Raw genomic sequence first — 16,221 nt, forward strand, 5'->3', positions numbered from 1 at the left:
CATAGATCATAAAAAGCTATGGGCTGCTCCAAAAGAAAAGGGTGTGCCTCAGCACTTGATTATCTTGATGCATAACCTGTATTGTGGACAAGGAGCCATTGTGAGGACAGAATATGGAGAAACAAAATGGTTTCCTATTGACAAAGGTGTCAGACAAGCATGCATTTTATCTCCCTACCTGTTTAATCTGTACCCAGAACATATCATTAAAAAACTGGGCTACACTCAGATGAAGGAGGAGTAAAATGTGGTGGAAGAAATATCAACAATCCAAGAAATGCAGATGACACCATCTTACTGGCAGAAAGCAGCAATGACTTGAAATGACTTGTGAAGACAGTGAAAGAAGAAAGCGCTAATGCAGGAATGCATTTGAACATCAAAAAGATAAAAATCATGACTATAGAAGAACTATACAACTCTAACGTAGACAATGAAGACAATGAAATTGTCAGAGATTTTGTTTGGTTCAAATGGAGACTATGGCCAAGAAATCAAAAGAAGACTGAGACTTGGAAGGGCAGCAGTGAGAGAATTAGGAAAGATTATCAAGTTTAAGGAAGAGTCATTAGAAAGCAAGGCCAAGATAATCCACACCCACGTATTCCCTATTACTAGTTGTGGGTGCAAAAGCTAGACAGTCATAGAAATTAACTCATTTGAAATATGATGTGGGTGGAGAGCTTTTGGATACCCTGGACTGCAAGAAAGACAAATGAGTTGGTTCTAGAGCAAATTAAGCCTGAACTGTCACTGGAGGTTAATTGAGGCTGTCTTACTTTGGGCAGATCATGAGAAGGCAAAATTCTTTGGAAAAGATAATAGTTCTAGAAAAAGTAGAAGGCAGCAGAAAAAGAGGAAGATCAAATATGAAATGAGTCTACAGGAGCTGAGTAGGGCTGTTGAGGACAGGATATTGTGGACATCACTCATGCATAGGGTCACCAGGAGTCAGAGCCACCTTGATGGCATGTAACAAAAACAACCATCAAATGGGGAGGCACTATCATACATCCTTCAGTATCTTAAAAAAATCAGTTAAGGTATATAGATCAAACAGCAATTAACAAAATTAACCAAATGGACATATAGAGAAAACTTCACCTAACAATGACAAAATATTTACCCAAATTGCCAATTTAAAGGAGCATATGTTCAATAGATTTCAAAGGATTAAAATAATTCCAGGTATGTTCTTTAGTCACAGTGGAATTAATAAAAGCATAAATTTAAAACTGTTTATAGGAGCCGGCCTGGTGGTGTAGTCGTTAAGTTCATGTACTCCATTTCAGCATCCCAGGGTTCACTGGTTTGGATCCTGGGCTGGACCTACACCACCGCTCATCAAGCGATGCTGTGCTGGCATCCCATATGCAAAATAGAGGAAGATTGGCACAGATGTTAGCTCAGGGCCAATCTTCCTTGCCAAAACAAACAAACAAACAAAAACTCAGTTTTTAAATTAAATTCATCTAGAAATGAAGCAATTCTAAATAAGCCATAGATTATAGATGAAATCATAGTAATATGTGACACTAATTATAACTTAATTATAATGAAAATATGACATATTAACAGATGATTAGCCCTAAATGCATATATTGAGAGAGAAGAATAGCTAAAAATCAATTACCAAAGTACCCAACACAAAAAGAACAGAAAATTTACTGAAAAAAAAGAAAGTTATAATAACAAAGAATAACTATTAGTGAGATAAAGAACAAACACACTATTGGCAAAATCAATAAAGCAAAATTTGAATCTTTGGAAAAACTAATAGAATTGATAATCACCTAGAAAATTTAAAAATAAAAGGTGATAAGGCACAAAGAAATGCATCATTAGGTGATTTTGTTACGTGACCATCATTGAGTGTACTTACACTAAGCTAGACAGTATAGCCTACTATACACTATGACACTAATTTTATGGGATTAGTATCCATTGCATTGTGTGTGCAGTCTGTCATTGACCAAAATGTTATTATGCAGCACATGAGTGTATTCATTAACTCTGGGACTATTGTTGTAACGATATAAATTTTTCCCAAATTGATCTGGAAATGTATTAATATCCTAATAGAAATCCTGGAAGATTTTTGTGGTTTTTAATAACACAATTCTATAATTTTATGGAAATGTGGCCCCAAAGTAAAAATAGACCAATAAAACATAGGAGACAAGATGAAGAGGAGATGAAGGAGGGTGGGATAGGAAACAACCTTCTGGTATGATTTACTCTGCGTGACCTGCTCGTTCAAGCTGACACTTAAGTGTTTATTGATATATGTATTGCTTGAAGTATTCAAAAGAACCCTCTATTTGACATTTGTGATTGTCATTTATGTAGTTTAAGATAATTTAATTTGGTGTGATCAAAGTCTAAGCAATAAAATGGCCTTTATTAGATGTATAAGTGTATAATGTCTAATAGTATATGTATTCTACATTTATATAATATATGTGTAGATAGAGGATAGACAGAAATATAAGTTTTGAAAAACAGGGCACTAAACAAGTTGCCAAGATCTGGTGTCACTTTTCTTGGCTAAAATACCTGGGAATGTTAATATATCAATGCCTCTTAGGAAGTAAAGGCAGTGAGTATATAATAGCTTACAGGAGCATAGTACTTGACCTTATATAAAAGAGAGTTCTAAAATTTGCCCTGCCACTTACTCATTGTGAATCCTTAGACAAATCACTTAGACTCATTGATTTTCAGTTACTCCTCTTTAAAAGAGGAAAATTAAAGATATGGATATATAGAGTTGTTCTCAAGAGTAAATGAGAACACAATTCAAATACAGCCATTAACACAGTTCTTCACTATAGTTAGCATTTAATTGCTTTTGGATGTTATTGTTATTATTACTGTCATTAAAATGTTCTAGTAAAAAGGAAATAGTAGTTGTTAGTTTGATAGCATAGAAAGTTTATGGAAAGTTGTTCTTTTAAAAATTATGACATAGGAGAACCAAGCAAGCTAGAGAGGAAAGCAGAGGAGCCCATAGAAATGGCTAGTGCTGGAAAACAGAGGGATTATCAAGGTGACAAATTACCGAAAGAAGTGAGGGAGGAAAGAAAACAGAACACTTAAGGCAGTGGAGGGGGAAGAATACCACCTATTTGTTTATAGAAGGAAAATGATATTTGGTGAGAAACCAAAGCAAATAATTTTAGTGAAAATGAGTGCCATGATATCTAGAGATGGGAAAAGTTCGGTAATCCAAAACTGAGGATTCAGATAACAATTAATTAGGAAGCAAGCATCTGTTGAGAGTTAAGGAGTTGAACATGTGATTTGGATGTTGGATAGTGAGATGGAATAAAGATGGCCAGAAGTTATCACTTTCACCCTGAGAGATGAAGTTTATTTTTCTTCCCATTGGATTCAGGCTCGTCCTGCGACAACACATAGAAAACATCAGAAGTGACATTCTGACAATTCTATGCCTATCCTTTAAAAGGATTGGAAACATCTGCTTTCTGCTTCTTAGAATACTCACTCTTAGAGGTCTCCTTATTGGAACAAGCTGTCATATTGTGAGGAAGCACAACCTACCATGTGGAGAAATCTATATGGAGGAGAATCAAGGCCCCGCTCAACAGCCTGCAGCTTAGCTTCCATCTCACAGCCAGCACCAAATTGTCAGATGTGTGCTTGAGCCATGTTGGAAACGGAGACAATAAAGTTTCTAGTCCCACTTGAGCTGCCCAGCTTATGACATAAAACAGAAGCAGATTGTCCCCACCAAGCCCTGTTCCAATTGCAAAACTTCAAAATCAAAATTATGTGAATTATCTTGTTTCTATGTTTTGGAGTGCAAAAATAGATAGCTGAAACAAGTAGCAAGAGAAAGTTTGAAACAGTTCAATAGTGAATTTTATGTGTATCTATATTCCTCCAGATACTAAAAAAAAGAACAAAACAGAGAAAGTGGTAAGAAGTGAAAGCAGTGATATCTCTTTTCTATACCACTATCAATGAGGTTATTCTATATGGGAAACAAAGATATCCAGGACTAAAGGAGAGACCAGTAAAAGGAAAATTAAGGGGATTCTGAGGAGACTGAAAATTTAGAGAAAAATAGCTAACTTCCACAAATTGGTTTGTTTACCTACACCTTCTGTTCACACATAAGGAACACAAATTATGATTTATGAGAGGCAGAAGGTTATTTTACATATCCGCAGAAGGCTTTCCTGGAATCAATCCGGCCTTATGGTAAAATTAAGTGGCAAGTGCCCTGAAACATTATCACATAAGTTTGGGACAGACCCATACAATAACATGTAGTTATAGCCCTTCTACTGATAAATGAAAGTAATGAGGAAAGAACTTCTTTCTTCACTCACCAGTGCACATAAAATGATAGGTACATATTTCCCTTTTTATGTAAGTTTCTTTAAGTGGAAGCCAAATTCTATAAGGACAGGCATTTTATATGCTGTCTTATTCAGAGAGATATCTTTAAAATTATTCAAAGAAACTCATTTTAAATGCTAATTTGCAAGTCTTGACTTTAATATTATATTATGTATACATACATTACATAAACATGTATATATGAATACATAATATAAATACCGATATACACATATTCATATACGTATATATATAAACATGCGTAGGTTAGGAAAGACATCATTGAGGAAGTGATTTAACTGAGATTGTAAAAGATAAAAACATCCTGAAGAGTCCTGATTCAACATACAGAGTTAGATTTTACCTGGTTGGCAATTGGAACAATTAAAATTCTTCTTACTGAAGTAACGTTCTTATTGTGTAATTATAGATAGAGTGACCTAGGAAAGCATCACTGAGAAGGTGACACATGCTTGAGACCCAAAGAGGAGTGAGTGATAAAAGCACTTTTGAATGTCATTTTTACAAATTTGGCTGCTGCTTTGAATGAGAATGGCTTTCATCAGAGGGTCTTATGCAGTGGCATAATCAGACTTTGAGTTTTAACAGGATTATTTTGGTGCTGTGGTGAGAATGGACCAAATTGCCAAGCAAGGGCAGACACAGTGAGACAACTTAAGAGTATATAGCACAAATCCAGGTGAGAGATGATGACTGATTCACATTTTTTAATGTGGCAGCAGTTGATGGTTCAGAGGTGGAGAGAATGAAATGATCATTTACTGTATACACAATGTTTTCATCTTGATAACTCAGGAATACTTACACTTCTCCTGTGATATTGTTTGTATATTTCTTAGAACTGATTCTATTTCCCTCTTTATTTTAGCTACTATGTATCCTAGGGCAAAATATAGCTGGCAATTCCAACTAATATAAGAGATCTTATCACATGTGTTTTGATCACCAATAGTACAAAGTTTTATCTTATTTTTTCTGTCATTTTAATTTTATATCGATTCCTTTCTTTTTCGATGTTTTATTTTGTTACTCATTGTTTAGTTTTGGCATTGACTCAAATTAACTTAAAAGGATGCAAGATATACATACAAACACTATGCTTATTCCTTAATGCCGAGTATAAATGCCAACATTTGTATTGCTCGAGCTTGCTCATTCCCAAACAGGTAAAATAAATTGGTTGTTCATCTCCCACAGAGGACTATAAATTCGTCAGAATCAAAACCACTAGCCCTTTAGCATGTCATCACTAGCACGAGCATTGTGGGCTATCTTACTCATTGAATAACTAAATAACTTTTTTTGGGATAAACATTTTTTAAGGAAATTACCATAATAAAACACTCCTCGTAAATATAGAATACAGGCCTCTAGTTATTTTTAGGAACAACTTGAATTTTTATGACCTTTGAATTAATTTAACAGACCAGACTATGAGAGGAGTAATTGACCTAACTGAATGACTGAAAAAGAGAAGAGGGGATACATTTGAAATTAGCACATAAGAGCTACCAGAATTCTTATTAATAAGAAATTGGCTAATGTTTGATGGCTTTTTCATAAGAAATCAATTTAAGCACCACTTTTCTTACTATTTTATTTCTACTGGATTTGCTTATTGAATTATGGAGAGCTTTTGGTAAATATAATGTTCTAGGATGCATTAAATACATTGATATGGGAAGCAGAGAGATTGTTTTAAGGTTTAACTATTTCAAGTAATACTAGAAGAATAAATCTCATAAAAATAATACTAATACCATGAATAAAAATAATATTTGGAAGTTGCCATGTGTCAGACACTATTCTGAGCATTTTGACTGTACTAAATGACCTAATTCTTACAGCAAATCTGTGAGGCAGGTATCGTTATTACCCCTATAGGAAAAGGAAGAATATGAGTCACATAAAATTAACGCTTGCTCATAGTTGCATATTGTTAAGTGATAGAGCTGGGATTTGAATCTGCAGAAATAGGAATATAATTGTGGAACCCCTGCTCTTAAATATCTTTCTGCCTCTAGAAAGACTATGAATAACAGAAAACTTCTAGGACTAGTGTTTAGAAGTAGAATTTAAAAAGCATATTGGAATTAGTAAACAGAGATACATTGCTGATTGTTAAAATATTGCATGTGAATATCTAATTATATGTACCTTGAATATCTTGAATTAGATTTCTCTTATTTTGCATTATCAACATTGACTAATTTACCACAATATTTGACCTTTGCAAGATAGAGCAAACCTATTTTTTAAAAGCTACTAACAACCAATCACGTCCTTAACTTCCCAGAAAAACTTTTCTCTATATATACCCAAATTTGTCCACAATTAGTATAAAAGCATCCAACTGACAGAGCCTAGTCATGCACAAAAACTCGGCTGATGTGCACGTGGGCATTCAAAGATGGGAGAAAATGGCCCTTCCTGCAGTAGGAAAGGAGGCTCTGCCTCCCACCGTTCCCGTACAATGAGGAACTTGCCAAAAACAGTAAATGTATTGAGATGGTAGAAAACATAACAAAAAACATACACAACACCTTTTACAATTCCATGAATTTGCTCTTGCTTTTTCATTTGCTTATCAAATTCTTCCCCTGAGAGGATAAGTTGAAAAAGTCAATTGATGTCATCATTTAATCTCCATAACTCACTTATTAGGAAGGAAAGAGAAACAAAGTATAGAACATCTTATCCTCTTTAGCTTATGAATTCTTTAAGAATGGGAACCATGTATGTTTTACACATCTGAACTTCCTGTAGTATGTAAAATTGTCTAACTCATGGTGGTCCCCTGGTTTGAAGGAATGAAATACAAGAAATATTTGAATATTTCATTGAATATTTGAAGGAATGAAATAAAAGAAAATGAAAAATTCTTTTAACTTGATTTAGATCATTAAATAATCAAATGTTCTCTTACACATGAATAGTAAGAGTCAAATCTCTCTTTGATTTTCCAGCTATGAAACTAATCAGTGAACTTATAGGTACTGACAGACCACTGAGTAGGTACTTCATATTCAAGTGACTTAAATGAAAAAAGGAACCTGTAAGATATGCCTTCTGCCTAATGAATCACATGACAAGTTTACTTGACAGTGAAAGCAATAAGAAGAGTATAAGACAATATAAAATAACTGCTAATTTTTGTTGTTTTTGAGGCTGTGAATACTATAAAGCTTCAGGAAATTGATGAGGAAAAGAACAGCTTTCTCAGATTAATTACTATTGTAATATAGCTAAGCCATGTCATATAAGCATTTCATTCATGGGCATTCGCAAATTCAAGTATATGTTAGCTTTGAAATTCACACAATTAAAAATTATAATTTTATACACAGTGCTATGTATATTACGCATTGTAAATTGAGATCAAAGAATAATTTTTGATTAGACACATTTTATTCCCTTAATTTTGATTTCTAAATTCACATAACATATGTTTCTTATTTACTCGAGTTACTTGGCTAAATACTAGATTACCTGGAAACCATGATGGCTGACATAGCTAATATTTTGAATATTTTTTAGGTAACTAAACCTCTCTGTACATATTGTTAATGCAGAACTCATTAAACAATGTGAAGTCCAACACCTGAGCCTATGTGGAATAGTCACAAAAGGTCATGGAGTCAGGATATCTGGTATTTTTTCCTGATTCTACATGTATGAAATTACATACCCATGTATAAAATTATGCAATCATGAATAAAACTATTCATTTTCTGTATAATTTTTTTCTAACTTTGAAAAGAGAGGAATGGGAAAAACAACATCTAAATTTCAAATGTTTTAAGAATGTAGTTACTGAAACACAATATTGTGTAGAAATCCAAATTGTAAACAGAAGAGAACAGAAGTATTTTAGCTCAAGACGCTTATTTTTGTTGCAGGTCACCATAACTATCCTAGCTAACGTCAGCAGAAAAGAAAATTATTCCAATTATGTCACGTAGCCAGTAGAACTGATAGGAAGACAGGAGAACCAGGCTTAAAAGGCAGGGTCCAAGGGAAGCTGAAGAGCTGACAATACAGACAAGATCAGCTGGCACCACTGCCACTGGACAGCTCACCTTGCTGCTTCTTGACTCTCTCAGATGACACCACTAATGATGGACACTGCCAAAGCTGTGAATAATTTCTCAATTTTCCCTCTTGCTTTGTTGGGCATATATAGAGAAAAAGAAACATCCTTTTTTGTCTTGGAAGGTGTCTCTGCCAACAAATCTCTACAATGAGGCTTACCCAAAAATGGAGTAGTGTTGAGATATTGCAAAGCAGATACGACAAACATTCTCCACTACATACGTAGGGATCTTGAAATTTCATAAAATAAGATTTCCGACTTCTATTATTCTCTAGTTCATTTATAAAACATTTGGCCCTACTTACTAAGCTGATTTTACAAATACAATGAACCAAAACTTAGATTGTGGAAAACTATTTTCTACAATATTCTCTTGCTTCCAGCAAAATCAAGCTTAGTTTTGTTTCTTGAAGCTAATTTTAAAAAAATAACAAGTGGGTCATTTAATGACATCTTAGGTAAAGATTACAAATGGTCTTTCCAATTTTCTATAGACACATTTCTGAAAATTTGAGGAAAGATTGGAGAGAATTACAAGCTAGCTATTTATAAGAAAAGCATGGCATTACCTTTTATAAGGAAAAAACTCTTTTGTAACATGAATAACAACCACCACAATCTCATGTATTATCTGATTTGTAAGCTTGGATTTTCCTAAGGTAAGACAGCCTGGAGTTTCCCTATTATATTAAAATAATGTAAGATGCAGACTAATTTAAATAATCACAATTATCGTACATTTATCAAGTAGTATCTGTGCATATAAAGCATTTTATGCTTCATGTAAAATAAGTATCCTCTGCTATGAAAGAAATTATCATCAAAGGTAGACATGACAGGCAGGATAACAGCTGAAAAGTGTATTAAGAAATATATGAATTAAAATTAAAGTTAGTACATGCTATAAAATAACACTAGATTTTGTATTTTTCAAGATATAATATGTGATAAGATGTTGTGGCTTTATTAATCATATTTCATTTGTATTCATCATTTTTGTTAAAAAAACTGGAATTGAAGATAATGTTTAATAAATATAGTCAACTTGTGTTTGACAAAGTAGAAAGGAACTACAATGGAGGAAAAACAGTCTTTTTTCAACAAGTTGTTGCTGGAACAACTGGACATCTATATGCCAAAAATAAATCTAGAAACAAACCTTATACCCTTCACAAAAATTAACTCAAAATGTATCCAAAACGTAAACGAAAAATGTGAAACCATAAAACTCCTAGCAAATAACATAAGAGAAAATCTAGACGTCCTTGGGTTTGTTGATGACTTTTTTGATATGATCCATGATAGAATGAGTTGGTATGTTGGACTTCATTAAAAACTTCCACTCTGTGAAAGATAGTGTTCATAGAATGAAAAGACAAGCCACAGACTGAGACAGAATGTTTGCAAAAGATACATTTGACAAAGGACTGTTATCTAAAACAAACAAATAACTCCTAAAGCTCAATAACAAGAAAACAAATGACTCTATTGAAAAATGGGCCAAAGACCTTAACACACACCTCAGCAAAGCAGATATACAGATAGCAAATAAGCATATGAAAAGATGCTCCACATCATATGTTATCACGGAAATGCAAATTAAAGCAACAATGAAATAATACTACACACATATTATTATTACCCAAATCCAGAACACTGACAACTTCAAATGATGGCAATTTTGTGGAGCAACAGGAACTCTCATTTATTGCTGGTGGAAAGCAAAATGGTACAGCCCTTATGGAATATAATTTGGCATTTTCTTATAAAACTAAACATACTCTTGGGGCTGGCCCCGTGGCCAAGTGGTTAAGTTTGTGCGCTCCGTTGCAGGTGGCCCAGTGTTTCGTGGGTTCGAATCCTGGGCGCGGACATGGCACTGCACATCAAACCATGCTGAGGCAGCGTCCCACATGCCACAACTAGAAGGACCCACAATGAAGAATATACAACTATGTACCGGGGGCTTTGGGGAGAAAAAGGAAAAAAATAAAATCTTAAAAAAAAAACAAAAGAAAAGTAAAACAGAAATAGGTGAAAAAAAAAAAACCAAAAAACTAAACATACTCTCACCAATGAGCCCGTACTCACTCTCCTTGGTATCTACAAAGGAATTGAGAATGTAGGTCAATAAATAACCCCACAAACATATGTTTACAGCAGCTTTATTCATAATTGTCAAAACTTGGAAGCAATCACAAGGTCCTTCAGTAGGTGAATGGATAAATGAACTGTGGGATATATCCGGACAAAGAAATGAGCTGTCAAGCTTTGAAAAACATGGAGGGACCTATATTGCATATTGCTAAGTGAAAGAAGCCAATCTGAAAAGGCTACATGATATATGATTCCAATTATATGACATTCTGGAGACAGTAAAAAGATCTGGGGTTGCCAATGATTTGAATGGGGAGGAGGAAAGCATAGGCCGACCACAGAGTTTTAGGGCAGTGAAACTTCTGTATGATAGTCTAATGATAGATACATGTCATCATACATTTGTCCAAGCCCATAGAATGTACAACACCTATAGTTAACCCTAATTAAACTGTGGCTTCTGGATGATAATGATGTGTCAATGTAAGTTCATCAATTGTAAAAAACGTACCACTCTGGTGGAGAGTATTGACTTGGGTGAGGCTATGTATGTGTGAAGGCAGGGAATATAGGAAATCTGCATTTTCTGTTCCTTACTGCTGTGAACCTAAAACTGCTCTAACAAATACAGTTTATTAAAAAAAGATAAAATTTGAGAAATTTTAATCATGATCCATTCTATGCAGTTTGGAAATAAAGCCAAAACCCTAGAGTATCCTAGAAGATACAGGGTGAAGAATTGAAAGACTGAATTGAGTCTGAATTTGATCAAGACTTAACCAAGCAAGCCTGAAATTCTGCTGCAGTATTAGAACTGAGATAACCAAGGTACCTGAATGAAACCCTTTGATATATGGAGTAAGCAGGTTGGAGACCTTTTCATCACAGCAGGAAAATGCTGATCATTCCATAAGTGAAGAATGCAATGATTGATGTAACAATGAGAAATGGGGTCATGGAAGGTGGCAACATAGGAAGATATGTTGGTAATAAGGATGGGGATTCTTGTTGGGGTAAGGGATTAAGGGTACATAATTTGAACCAAAACTATTATTCTGAGAATTAAGAAATAAATATTGGAAAATTGTATTTAAGTAATTTACTCACTTATTCATTATATCAAAATTTATATATTAAGTGCTTCATAGGATCTGGACATTATAGAGAGGTGAACAGACAATGCATAAATAAATCAATTAGGTAGATAGATAATAAGCAGCTTGAATATATTTGGAAAATGGTGCTAAAATATTGTTATGGTTCTTTATAATGTACTTTACTGGCTACTTCTTTGGTTTTGCTCAATTATATTTTTCCCCATTGGAAGGTATCTCAGAAAGTAGTCGCTTCTAACTGGGAAGTTAGGAGGGCATTTCTGTAAAAACTGAAGGAGAGTGATTGGGGATCTCTGGGGAGAGAGACTTGGTTGACTTGTTCAAATAGGATGTAACCCAAGTCAGAAGTCATTTCTGCAGATTCAAGAGATCAAACAGTAGGAAGGATATAGACAATGTGCCAGAGACAATCACATTCAGAGATAAGAAGAATGGCAGATTGTCTGTAAGAAAAAACAACCCTTGGAGCATCATGGAGGAAAATCAGGGAACAAGGTCATGATATTCATTCATTCATATGTCTCATTTATACATTCCATAAATATTTATTGAGTGCTTGCTATGTTTCAGGCATGCGGCTATCAGTAAACAGAAGAGAGCAAAATCTCATCATGAGGCTTTCACTAGAGGGGTGAGTAGACAAGAAATAGTATAAATCATCAAATTCTTTAAAAGGTGATAACAATTATGGAAAAGATAATCAGAGTGTGAGAAAGGGAGAGCCAAAAGGTGTAAACTGCAGTGTCAATATAACAAGAGGTATATATAAACCACAGTGAGATGACAAAGATTTCAAGGAGGTGCAAAAATGAACCATAAAGACATCTAGGGAAAGAGCTCTTCTGGTCACATAATGTACTTGAGGAACATCAAGGAGTCCAGTATCCTTGAAATGGAGTGAATAAACAGGGCGAATGGTAGAAAATGATATCAGAGGGGAAAGGGCTGTGCGTCTAGTTGGAGAGACTATGCGAGACCTGGTAAGTCATTATCATTAAGGCACAGGCTTCCCCTGAGCTCTGAGAGGAGTGGCCATGGAGTGCTTTGTATTTTACAGGATGGCCTTAGCTGCTTTGTTGATGATAGACTGTCAATAGACAGGGTTGGAAGCAGAGAGATACGGCAATATTCTTGCCAAGTGGTTATAGTGACTTGGACCAGGGAAGTAGCACTGGATTTTTTGAGCATAGGCCATGGCAGACAGCACACCAGAAATACTCACAGATGTTTTATTTAACTGTTAATAAAACTCTGGCAGGTAAGTGTTATTTCTTTTCCATAGATAAGGAAAATGAAATAAGAAAATGTTACAAAACTTATTCAGACATAGCATTAGCACTTGACAAACTTGAGTACAAACACAGGTCTATTGGACTAGAAAGCTCATGCTTAATCGTGAGAGAATTAAAAGTTGCTTGACCAACAGGAAAACGCACAACTTTATTCAAAATCTGTGGTCGTGGCCAAATGGGAGATCTCATATTAGACTTGTTCCTGCATATCTGTATCCTAAGATGACAGAACTGGTCTGGTTATTTTTATAACTAGGATTTCGATATTTGCTTTGCTATTTCAGAAATATATTAGTGGCCACAAATTCATAAAGAAACTAGGGCTGTAGCAGTATCATAGTGGGAAAATGTTCAGGCACATGCACATCTTTTCTATTTTTAATTTATAGGAATTGAGCACACAGCATGTTGTAAGTAAGATTAGATGACACTATTGCATTTCAGAGATATAGACATTTGACTCAAGTACATAAATAATAGAAGAATGCATGAAGATGCAGACCATTCTCAATTTATGGAGGTTTCTAAGATTTGGATTCAATCATCAACAATGTTAACTGCTTGACTCCAATGTACCAGGCAGTGAAGTCACAAACATAGGTAAACACACATATGTTGTAGTAGAGAAGGGTATATATTTCTCATGGTTCTACATGAAGTCTTAGCCCTCATACAAAGGGAGAATAAACTTAGTGAAAAAATAAAGTTTTCATTTCCACACTGTCGATATTTAATACATACTACATTTGGAATCACTGCTGATACAGCTTTATGAGTCAACTACTTCCATATGGATGTAAAAGGACAGTCTCTATAATTTGACAGTGCGAGTCTTTCTCAATACTGAAAATCTGGAAAGAATTACAACAAAACATCATTCTAAGTGAGAGATGCCAATTCATATCATTTCTATTTATATAAGAACATTAGAAAAGTAAAAAGCCATATTTACACATTTTATATTTATACTTCTTCTTTCATGCTGAGTACTTCTGATATGAACAAATGTTACATCTGACACTTACTGTTTACCATATAAATAAAACTATGTTTCTTACCTAATCCTTCAACACATAAGACTAGGCAAGCCATAATAACAAAATAAAATGAACCTTAAAAAGTGATGATTAGGAGATACATTTTTTAACATATTAAATTAATGCTATTCAATTGCACTATTTTGTTAAATAAATGCTCTGTAAATTAAGGTATATAATACCTCAAAAATGCTATAAAGACAAAGATCTATAGAGGAACACCATATTATTTGGAAAATATTCCAGAGACTTTGAACGACTTTGTTCAATTCACAGTCATAATCAATAACATTTATGGAATGGTCATGGTTCCTTGCAGTCTAGCAAATAGTTTCCATGAGAGGGAACTCTGCTTTAGTAATGTGGTGCCACATAAATGGTTACAGTAAAAAGTCAGAAAAGTGGAGAAGGTGAGGGCCAATATATATTAGTGATTAAGAGAATAGACTGGAGTTTTTACACTGGAGTGGAAATCCAGGTAAATGATTATGAGCAATTTATATAACTTTTCTGCACCTCTGTGTCTGTTTCTTCATCTGTGAGATTGCAACAAGAGCATTTCCTGTGCATGGGACTTTTTGAGTATGAAATAAATTAATTTCTCTTAGAACAGTGCCTGGTATATGGTATGTTAAATAAGTGTTTGCTTTATGATTAAATATAAATATCTGTTACAGAAAGATTGGAATTCATAAAATGAGTGCAGAAATAGATTCTAGCAGGAAGCACCTTAGCCAAAAGCAATATGGAAGATTCATGCCAGCAGGGAGATTTTGAACCATTTTTGGAACTAGAAGCATGTCTTGTGAAAGAGAAAATAAAATAATATTTATTGGAAACCTGCCATGTACTAGGTACTTTGCATTCATGATTTCATTCAATTCTTCCTACAGTACACTGAGCTTGAGGAAATTGTTACCATTTCATAAAGAAAAATACCAAAAAATAGTACATAAGTTGTAACAATTTCTCTGCCCATAGAGTCAATACAGGGTCTAAACTGATACATACCTGACTCTAAATTAGGTATTATTAATAATTGTTTTCACCTAATAGTATAATTGGCATCTCTTTCTAGAAACTCATATAGCATCCTATTCAAACCCCTGAAATGTTAAGAGTTTTTAATATTTCCTGTAGAATTCCTGTGTCTGTTTGTGGGAAGAAATCATTTGTTTATCCTGTTTATAAAACACCTTATGCTGCCCTGGTTTTTGGGAGGCAAGAATAATTGTATCCATTAACACATGAAGTAATGTAAAGGAAAAAGAATGGGTGGCTCCATGGAAAAGAAACTGACTTTCTTTTTTCTCAAATCCTTCCCTCCATTGCTTTTGATTCTCAAATCCTTTTAGACATAAGATTGTAAGCAAGCAACAGGTAAAGAGTAATTAAAGGGACACCACACTTGGATGAAGATGCACCAGTGGTGGAGGAGGAAAAGAGGAAGTGATTCACAGTCATAAGGTCTTAGAAAAACTTGAAACACAGGAAGTCATTTCTCCGATAAATCGCGTGAGTGATACCAGGGAAGAATTTCCACTCTCCTCTTCAAGGAATCATGTATGACTGGAGGAAATGATCAGACATTGAAAATTTAATATTTTTTGCATTTTAATATTGAAATGTAATCTGAAGATTTCTGTTACTTTGTATTAAAATAATTATTAATTGTGTCTTGGGCTCTTTATTTACTTATTTTCTTTTTCTTGGGCTCTTTAGAACGCTATATTTTATGACCAGATACAGTGAATGGCCTTGTTATTCTTGGTGTAACAGTACCACACACTTTCACAAAATAGTTTAAAAGCTTTGTGCCTGAGCTTTATTGAGAGAGAGAAAACAAATTCAATTCAGGATTATGGTAAATATTTCAGTGAGTTTCATGTGGAATGAACGAAGTAGAAAAAGTGTTTCCAACATCCTTTTCCTTTCCTCCTTTCTTAATGAGAGTGACCTTCATTCTTGGCTGTCACAAGCTGCCCAGAGCCTCATCCTGCCCCAGCATGACCAAGACACCAGTTCTGCTTCTCTAAAGTGTCCTCCAGAATGCTCTCTTCACTCCTGTCCCAATCTTCTAGGAGCCTGGCTTTCATTTCGCTTAGATTCTGGAACAGCTGCAATAATAAACTCAGTAAAGTGTCTTCTTATTTGTTAATTGCTTAACGTATGAATTTCCAAAAGTCAACAACTGTCAG

The 16,221-nt window shown here is 34.4% G+C and overlaps 1 long non-coding RNA gene across 1 annotated transcript; it reads left to right on the plus strand.

The window, feature by feature from the left end:
- The first annotated feature begins 12,259 nt into the window (after positions 1–12,259).
- Positions 12,260–15,699, plus strand: LOC139082668 (uncharacterized). The gene is made up of 2 exons (XR_011538878.1): positions 12,260–12,325; positions 15,379–15,699. It is a non-coding gene; the product is annotated as an uncharacterized lncRNA (long non-coding RNA).
- The last annotated feature ends 522 nt before the right edge of the window (positions 15,700–16,221 follow it).

The sequence above is a fragment of the Equus przewalskii genome, chromosome 3, assembly GCF_037783145.1.
Source record: "Equus przewalskii isolate Varuska chromosome 3, EquPr2, whole genome shotgun sequence".
NCBI classification, from domain to species: Eukaryota; Metazoa; Chordata; class Mammalia; order Perissodactyla; family Equidae; genus Equus; species Equus przewalskii.